Source organism: Crassostrea angulata, chromosome 5 (assembly GCF_025612915.1).
Source record: "Crassostrea angulata isolate pt1a10 chromosome 5, ASM2561291v2, whole genome shotgun sequence".
NCBI classification, from domain to species: Eukaryota; Metazoa; Mollusca; class Bivalvia; order Ostreida; family Ostreidae; genus Magallana; species Magallana angulata.
The window spans coordinates 23,739,086-23,749,061 of record NC_069115.1 but is presented as its reverse complement, the minus strand read 5'-3'; the positions used below and the strand labels follow the sequence as shown (position 1 = coordinate 23,749,061).

The 9,976-nt window shown below is 33.0% G+C and overlaps 1 long non-coding RNA gene across 1 annotated transcript; it reads left to right on the top strand.

Annotated features, from left to right (window-relative positions):
* Positions 1-1,688: 1,688 nt before the first annotated feature.
* Positions 1,689-4,851, top strand: LOC128186139 (uncharacterized). The gene is made up of 2 exons (XR_008243897.1): positions 1,689-2,290; positions 4,554-4,851. It is a non-coding gene; the product is annotated as an uncharacterized LOC128186139 (long non-coding RNA).
* The last annotated feature ends 5,125 nt before the right edge of the window (positions 4,852-9,976 follow it).

Here is a 9,976-nt window from a genome sequence, read left to right as displayed (position 1 = left end):
TGTTCAAAGTAAAATTAACTCGTACCAAAAATAATCGCTAAGTCGTACTTGAACACATTCGGATTTTTTTGTTAAGTCGTTCTTGAAATCAGAAAGGTTTTTGTTAAGTCGTACGTAAAATCATTCGTATATTGTTAAGTCGTACCAGGAATAATTCGATTTTTTTCATCTTTTTATTTTAGTTACTCTTGTTATTGGTTTAAGGGCTCTGCTTCATACAAGAACTTCCAGCTTTACTTCCGATATTAACGGAAGACCCACTCGTTGCTTTGCAACGAGCTTTGCTCTAGTTTCTTTTTCTTTTTTTTCTGACTCCTTTTCGGCTTCATAACTCAAAAAGTTTTCAACTTATTTAAAGGAAACTTTCAGAGATTATGTGCAATTATAATGCCTCAAAGATGTTAAAGTTTCCATAACAACGTCACTTCCGTTTTGACGTTACGTCATTTTTAAACTTTAAAAAAAGTCATTTTGTCCGCGACATTTCTCAAAAACGCTTTAAGATAGAGTCTTGAAATTTTCTGTGGTTATGAATTTGGCAATTTACATGTGCAATAAGGCTGGAAATGAAAATCTATCACTTCCGGTCGAAACCGGAAGTAAAACAAAATTTTCGAAAAAATGAATTTTCTGATTTAATCAAAAATGTATATGTTTTTTGTAGAGCTTATTAAGCTGAATCTAACACTGAAAGCCGTTTTAAAATCGGACGATGCATTGCAGAGATATCGGGGTTTAAAAATTGATTTTTCCGGAAATTTTGATTCTGCGTCCTTGGTTTAAAAAATAGCGTAATGTTCAAAGTAATATTAACTCGTACCAAAAATAATTGTTAAGTCGTACTTTGACACATTCGGATTTTTTTTGTTAAGTCGTTCTTGAAATCAGAAAGGTTTTTGTTAAGTCGTTCTTAAAATCATTCGGATTTTGTTAAGTCGTACCAGGAATAATTCGATTTTTCATCTTTTTATTTTAGTTACTCTTGTTATTGGTTTAAGAGCTATGCTTCTTACAGGAACTTCCAGCTTTACTTCCGACATTAACGGAAGACCCACTCGTTGCTTTGCAACGAGCTTTGCTCTAGTTATTATTTTTTTTTTTCCCGCAAATTTTGTGCACGAGATTTCTCGAACATTTTTTGTGTGATTGCTATGAAACTTTCAGGGTATGTAGATGATATTAATATCTCTAGACGTTTTTTTCAAATTTTTAAAATTCACTTCCGGTTATGAGTTATTGCCCTTTAATTGAAAATTGGGGGGTCTTTTGTCCAGAGTTGATCTCGGGAACTACAGATGATAGATTCATGAAATTTGGCGAAATTGTCGGTAACATTTTATAGTTTTGCTGGCATGAAAATTTTGGTAATTTCTTTGATAGTTTTTGAGCTATTTGTCGCCAAAGTTTAAGATTTTTTCGGGGCTTAAATTTTGTTGCTTTTTGTATTATAACCTTTAAACTAAAAATATTTTGTTTATACATAGAGAACAAAAAACTAAAAATATTTTGTTTATACATAGAGAACAAAAGTTGTTTAGAATAACGAGAGCTTTCATTTAAAATTAAGAAAAAAGGGCTGGCCCCTATAATTAGGGGTCAGCAGCTCATACACGTATTTTTTTGATAGCAAAAATCGTTATCATTTTATGAAAAAAAATTAATTCAGTTATTGTTAATATATTAAATAATGTCATTTGGTATCAAATTAAACAAGTTCTGTGCTATATTTTTTTTCAAATTTCATAAAACAAATATGTGAGAATCGTACATGAACGAGTTAATATGTCTACATAAACACACAAGCGAACAAATGCCACATTAAGGCCCAGGCATTTACTGCATTACGTTGTGTTGCGTCTTAGATAAATTGTTGTGATTCAATTTCATTTTTTTCATCTATATCATTTATGAATTCAATGAACACACATTATTTAAACGTTCTATGTGCAACTATTTGTCGGGGCGCCCCTGTTTGTAACCCCCGCACGCGCGCCGAATGTAAACAGTAACGAACGGCATTGTAGAAAAGAGAGAGCCGTAATGCAGAAGAGAAGTTGTGTATTCTTTCGACGTACAAATGCATTTTCAATTTACTGTGAAACATATGAACATGCACAGGGAACAATACTACATATTTGTTTAAGGAGGATATTTTTCTCGTGTGAATCGTTTACGAGGAAATTCTGACAGCCACACTTCTGTCGACGATCAGCCGTTGATAAGCTACGAGTAATAAAGGAGAAAAGATGGACATTAAAGTGTGTGATTTATGTGGATGTTACTGAAGAAGGTGAGGCTTTTTCTCCTTTTAAAGTTTCTTGTTAACTGGTTAAAATTTAGTATATAGTATAGATGTACATGTAAGTACGTGCACACTGTTAGATGTTTTTGTTATGGTGTGGGTGTTTGTTTACTAACGTGTAATTTTTACATGTTTCATGGATGTTTAGACTCGCTCGAGGTTCATGGGGGACTGGAAAGGGTAACTGAATTTATCTATTTAAAAAAATAACAGATTGTGAATTTTCAACTCAAAATTCAAAGCAGGGTCTAATTAGAAACATATCATATATTCTTGTGCAGAAGACTCCAAATGTAGTCATGAATACCCTGTAGACATAACTTCAAGTAAATAAAATTGTATACTTCAGACTTCAGAGTTAAAACATGACTTTAATATCTTTATGATGCCGATCATTGTATCATTAAAGAGGTTTAGCAGACCAACGGGTACCCGGTACATGTACTTGTACATGTAGGTTACAAGTTAGAACTATGCCTACCATTCTACCAGTTCACATAATTTTTCTTGTTTAGCAGTTATGATGTGTACTTAAATTGTCCTTGTTAATGTTTTAAATGTAATTTTTTATTCTCTTTTTTTAATCTGACTACTGGCAGTACTGGCGTGCGAGCAGTTCTTGCCGAGGACCATTTCTCGCTGGTGCACTGTTACATCATATTTTCGTATATAATTTTATGTGTTGATAAAATGACGTAACAATGCACTGGTGAGAAATAGTACTCGGCGAGAACTGATTGCACGCCAATATTGATTAATTACAGACAAAAACTGAAGGTTGCGAGTGTTATTTTTTATTGAACAACATTGTTTAAAATAATTCTTTATATGTGACGATCAGACCGGTTTGAATACCAGTGCCAGATAGCTCAGTTGGTAGAGCACCTGACTAGAGATTCAGGGGGCCCAGGTTCAAATCCCTTCATTATTTCTCCCATCCTGTTACAATATTGGTGTTGTGACCAACCCCTGGAACTAACAGGTTAACTCCATCCTGCCAGGGATGATCTTCGAGGGTGAAGATCATTTAAGGGGGAGGAATGTGACGGTCAGACTGGTTTGAATACCGGTGCCAGATACATGTAGCTCAGTTGGTAGAGCACTTGACTAGAGATTCAGAGGGCCAGGTTCGAATCCCACTTTGTTCCGTTGTTATTTCTCCCATCTTTTACATATACATGTATATCAGATATATGACTCACAGATGATTAAGAGTCGATCATCACATGTTTTGCAAGATGCAATAAGTGTTAAAAACCTTTACTTTACAACAGAATACATTTAAGTGAATATTTATGTTCCTTGTTATTATTTGGTGTGGTTTTCTTGACAGTGTCGCATAAACAATTTACCCGCTCCTAAAACACAAACCTTCTTTTTGTGGATTCAGCTTACCGCTGATTGGCTGCTGTTGCAGCAGACAAATAAGATATGCACGCACAAAACACAATGAACTTATCAGAGAATGAGTTGAGTTTATTTAAACTGTTGGAATTTGGGTATTTTTTTTTTAAATGTATACTTGTGACAAAACATATATGTGGTACATACAGCTGTAGCTTTATGAAGAAAATTTTGGTTAGACCATATATACCTATCATGCAAGTAAATGATATTTACAAAAAACTTGCAATTTATGGCGCACGAAATATACGCTAGTTTTATAAAGATTGACATACATGTAATGTACCACATTCTGTGAAAAATAATCTATTAAAAATTCTTCATTAAGTTTACTAATACATGTTTTATGCTTATTACACGTAGTATTGTTTTTAAAACATGTAATTTATAAGAAAATAAGCAAAAACCCTCGCTAAATTTATTTGCAAAAAAAAAAAAAACACAGTAGAATTGATAAAAAATGGTATACCAGAAGCTAATACCAGTACATGTACTTTGACGCTGTTCGGTGGGTAATATTCGTTTGTAATTTACGAATTGAAATATTGACTGTTGCACTTCAAGTACGGAAATAAACTCTCTCTCTCTCTCTCAAACTCTCTCTCTTTCTCAATTTGATAAGTGTTTATACCTATGAAAATTTTTTAATATTATATTATGACTTGATATGCAAATTTTTGATCTTGTACTGCCTAAATGTTATGTCATGTATTGGGATATGTCATACTTATTACACTGCATGGTCAGTGTATTTTTTACAGAAATACTATGCATATGTTAATGTAAACACAGCTATTACTAGTACATGTATGTAAACACAGCTAATTATTTTTTTTATTTATTTCAGCTCAAAACGGACTCTTGTTACCACATGGCTTTTACCAGTACCTGTTGATTCTTGTGGGTCAGCTCCTGAGATTAACCTGTCACCTCTATCCACATGCATATTCCTTGTGTTCTACAGACTATTTACCGGTAATTCAAATTAAATCCGATAATGCATGAACAATAATGGAACTTGAAGAGAGCATCATGCCATGTTGTGGTTTGTGTTTGATAAGAAATTATGAAAACAAAATTAAGGCTGTTTAAAGAAATTCATAATTGCTGTGAAAATTTGTTTTTCAATAAAAGTATACAATTATGTTTCCTTTATTTTTTATTTCATAAAGATATTTAGATGTGTTTACATAATTGAAACCCCCCCCCCTCTATTTAATTGTCTGCATTAAGATTACATGTAGGATATGTAAATGTACATTTGACTTTGAAATAACATCTGCTATGATAATTACTTTTGAAATGAACAAGAAACAACCTATTTCTACCTTTCTAAGGTATATATGCATAAAAAAGTAGAAAAACATGTCAAATTTGAACATTTTTCATTGAAATCAATTCTGTCTCAGGCTACCTGGGTGTGTTTGAATTTAATTCTAATTTAAGGCAGATGTCTAACTTGTAGGTTGTACCTTACTGTTTTAGCATGGTTAGAAGGAGACTAGAAATCAGAATAGATTAGATATTCACTAAATATGATTGTTAGCTTACTTTTTTCATGAAAACAAGAAATCACAAGCAGGACAGCTGTCTATTTGTTAATTAAAATGGTACAAATCATACAATAAACAAATAAAGATCAAATTTTAGAATCATTGATGATTGTTTTCAAATATGTGTGAGAAATTACTCAAGGAAATTGCCACACGTTTCATAAAATTAGGTAAAACATTTTAAACCATGACTTTTTATGAAAATCAAAAGATTGGGGGGTGGGGGGTATACATGTAAGGGTATTTCTAAGTGATGTGAAGCTTTTATCATGATTATATCATGTAGGCATATGTTGTATTGATTAAGGTTTCTTTTTAAAGGTGGGTTAACAAAAGTTGACCTCTAAAAGGTCAGGTAAAGATGTTTTACTATGGAGAACCCTGTAAATCTGTGTTTACTAAAGGAAATTGGAAATGGTGGGTTCACTTAAATGGCCATATTTTCATTAGACCTCAATGGAATTGGCAATATGTGGTATTCTTTTTCTCAGAATTGCATTAGCTTTCTTATTCTAAGACAAACCGTCTTTTCATAAAAATGTTAGTGTACTAAGTTAAAGGTACAAGGAACAGTTTCGGATAAAGTACCGTCAAAATTTTTGTAAAATTGAGAGTGACTGTACTTCAAGGTTTATCATTGTTGCGTAGATTCATGAAATGAATTTTAATGATTATCAATAGTTAGAGGGATGTCTCTTGTTGGAATTGGTAAGCAATATTAAGGCCCCTAATTTTAAGTACATGAGGAGCAGAAATAAATTGTGAAACTTGCGGCTATGACAGATATGTTGACTTTACAGTGAAATTGAAGGTTACAAACGGGAGGTTATATAACATGAAATGTAGGTGGATGAAATATTATATGCCTATTTAGTATTTACTGGGTATGAGGACAATAGCAAGTTTATTGTCCCCCAAGACAGCAAATATTTAATGAGGCAAAGCCAAGGGAAATAGTTGCTGTGGAATGGGACAATAAACTTGCTATTGTCCGAATAGTCAGTTAATTGGTATTTCATTATACAGAAGAAAACTTTATTTGTCAGCGATGCAGAATTTCTTGATGATAAACAAATTAAAGTTAAATCAAACTTTGTATTTAATGCGGCGATCTTATTAGGTCAGAGGTGTTCCGAGTTTAAGGTGATATGGGACACTTCCATGTTGTGACGTATTGTTTATATCGAAATAAACAATAAAATAAAGTATAATTATATAAGTATTTTCTTTCCAAAAGTGAACACCTTTCTCCGTAGCGCAGTGGGATAGAGGGTTTACTACGAACCTGTAAGTCATGAGTTCGAATCCCGCTGGGGGTTTTAAAATTTTTACCTTTACAAATATTTTTAAAAACTATTTTTGGTTAAATATTGTAAAATTTGAAAATTCTAAACCGGTGAAAAGTTTTCAATTATATAGACTTTAATCCACATTAATATCGACAGATGTCCCATACCACCTTAAAAAGGAGGGAAATCAAATTCTGCTGATGAATGGTTTTGATGACTATTCACCATGGGCAGATAGCATGGATACTATTTTGAATTAGATAAAAAGGCATGTTTATGCGGGCGCCTTCTAGTGATCAATTTGTCCGTCTGTCCATCCAAATGGCTTGACAGGAGCATAGCTTCTCTCCCCTTGGCCCAATCTGGCTCATACCTCATCCACAGGGTTGCTTTGGTTGAAGGATGTGCAGTGACCTTGAACCATGTTTTTAGGTATAAGGTTAAGGTCATAGCAGAATTATATATATAAAATCCTTGTCTGGGGCATATCTTTTTTCCCTTTGGTCCAATCTGGCTAATACTCGCAGAGTGTCTCTATGGTTAAACGATGTGCAGTGACCTTGCATGAAATTTCTAGGTAACGGGTGAAGATCATATCGGATCGTGCAAAAATCCTTTTCTGAGAGCATATATAATTTCTACTAACCCCTATTTGGCTCAGACTTCACATAAGCAGAGCTTTTGAGTAAAGGGTGAAAGGGTGTGTAGTGACCTTGAACCTATTTTCAGTGAAAAGAAACTGTGAAGGTCATACCAGAATTATATTTTTAAAAATCCTTGTCCGGAGTATATCTTCTCTCCCTTTGCTCCATTCAGCCTCATACTTTACCCACATGATGCCTTTGTTCAAAATATATGCAATGACCTCGAATGATATTTGTAGATGAAGAGTCAAGGTCATATCAGATCACACAAAAATCCATATTTTAAGAGCATAGATATACTCTCCTTTTAGCCCCTATTTGGCTAATATTTTACCTTTACAGAGTTTATTGGTTAATGGCGTGCAGTGACCTTGAACCAAGTCTGTCAATGTGAAGGTCATAGCAGATCTTTTTAAAATTAGTTTTAGATAGTAGATTATTTTTCAAATATTCTTAATCTTGGTCAGATTGAACAAAAATGCATGTATGTTAGGGGGAATGAAATTGAATTAAAAGTTCTATGCCAGCTGGAAAAATTTCAAGTTATAGGTCAAGGTCAAAGCAGAATTCTCTGAAATAACATAAGTGGGGCCCTTTGAAATGTTCACCATTTCAATGTTGTCTGGTTCATAGTAATTTTACATAGAAAATATTCACAGAAGTACAGTAAAGTAAACTTTACATCGATAAGTTTCTGACAATTAATGACGCAACGAGCACACAGTACGAAAGGTCAACCTTTTGAAAAGCAGTGAAAAGGAAAAATTGCTCAGAATTATGTTTAAAACAAAATTGATTTTTTACATAAATTTTAATTTTGCATTCTGGGTTAAGAAAAAAGATGTTAGTTCAAGGTAAAGTAAACTTGTACTTAAAATGAAGTCAAATTTGTTAAGTCGTACTTAAACACATTGTTTTTTTGTTAAGTCGTTCTTGAAATGGTTAAGGGTTTTTGGTTAAGTCGTACTTAAAAACATTCGGATCATGTTAAGTTGTACCAAGAATCATTCGATTTTTTTTATCTTTTTGTACTTACGTTTCTTTGTTACTAGATTAATACTCTGCTTCTTAGACGTACTTCTAGCGTTGCTTTCGACATTAGCGGAAAACCCACTCGTTGCTTTGCAACGAGCTTTGCTCTAGTTAGGGTCTTCCGTTTCCAACGGAAGACCCTTTTGTTTTTCTTCGGTTTCTTTTTATTATTATTTAGGGTCTTCCGTTTCCAACGGAAGACCCTTTTGTTTTTCTTCGGTTTCTTTTTATTATTATTTTATTTTTTATTTTTTTTCTGACTCCTTCTCGGCTTTATATCTCAAAAACTTTTCATCCGATTTCAATGAAATTTTCAGAGCTTTTGTAAAGTTACCGTGCCTCAAAGATGTTAAAGTTTCAGCATTTACGTCACTTCCGTTCAAATTTGGCGGCCATTTTTAAATTTAAAAAAAGTGATTTTGTCCGGAAGAAATCTCCGTAAACTTAAAAGATATCGCTTTGAAATTTTTACTGATGATAGATGTATCAATTCTATAATGTACTGGGGGGATTAAAATTTTGTTCATTAATTTTGCTCAAAACCGGAAGCAGTTCCAATTTTTGGAAATTTTCATTTTTTTGAACAAAATAAGACAATACTACAATCTTATAGAACTGGCCATGGTGAATTCAAATCTGAAATCCGTTTGAAAATCGGACGATGCATTACAGAGATATCGGGGTTTAAAAATTGATTTTTCCGGAAATTTTGTTTCCACGTCCTCGGCTTAAAAAATAGCGTAATGTTTAAAGTAAAATTAATTCGTACCAAAAATAATTGTTAAGTCGTGCTTGAACACATTCGGATTTTTTTTGTCAAGGCGTTCTTGAAATTAGAAAGGTTTTTGTTAATTCGTACTTAAAATCATTCGGATTTTGTTAAGTCGTTCCAGGAATAATTCGATTTTTTCATCTCTTTTATTTAAGTTACTCTCGTTGTTGGTGAAAGAGCTCTGCTTCTTACAGGAACTTCCTGCTTTTCTTCTGACATTAACGGAAGACCCACTCGTTGCTTTGCAACGAGCTTTGCTCTAGTTTATTTTTTATTTTTTTTCTGACTCCTTCTCGGCTTTATATCTCAAAAACTTTTCATCCGATTTCAATGAAATTTTCAGAGCTTTTGTAAAGTTACCGTGCCTCAAAGATGTTAAAGTTTCAGCATTTACGTCACTTCCGTTCAAATTTGGCGGCCATTTTTAAATTTAAAAAAAGTGATTTTGTCCGGAAGAAATCTCCGTAAACTTAAAAGATATCGCTTTGAAATTTTTACTGATGATAGATGTATCAATTCTATAATGTACTGGGGGGTTTAAAATTTTGTTCATTAATTTTGCTCAAAACCGGAAGCAGTTCCAATTTTTGGAAATTTTCATTTTTTTGAACAAAATAAGACAATACTACAGTCTTATAGAACTGGCCATGGTGAATTCAAATCTGAAATCCGTTTGAAAATCGGACGATGCATTACAGAGATATTGGGGTTTAAAAATTGATTTTTCCGGAAATTTTGTTTCCACGTTCTCGGCTTAAAAAATAGCGTAATGTTCGAAGTAAAATTAATTCGTACCAAAAATAATTGTTAAGTCGTGCTTGAACACATTCGGATTTTTTTTGTCAAGTCGTTCTTGAAATTAGAAAGGTTTTTGTTAATTCGTACTTAAAATCATTCGGATTTTGTTAAGTCGTTCCAGGAATAATTCGATTTTTTCATCTTTTTTATTTAAGTTACTCTCGTTGTTGGTTAAAGAGCTC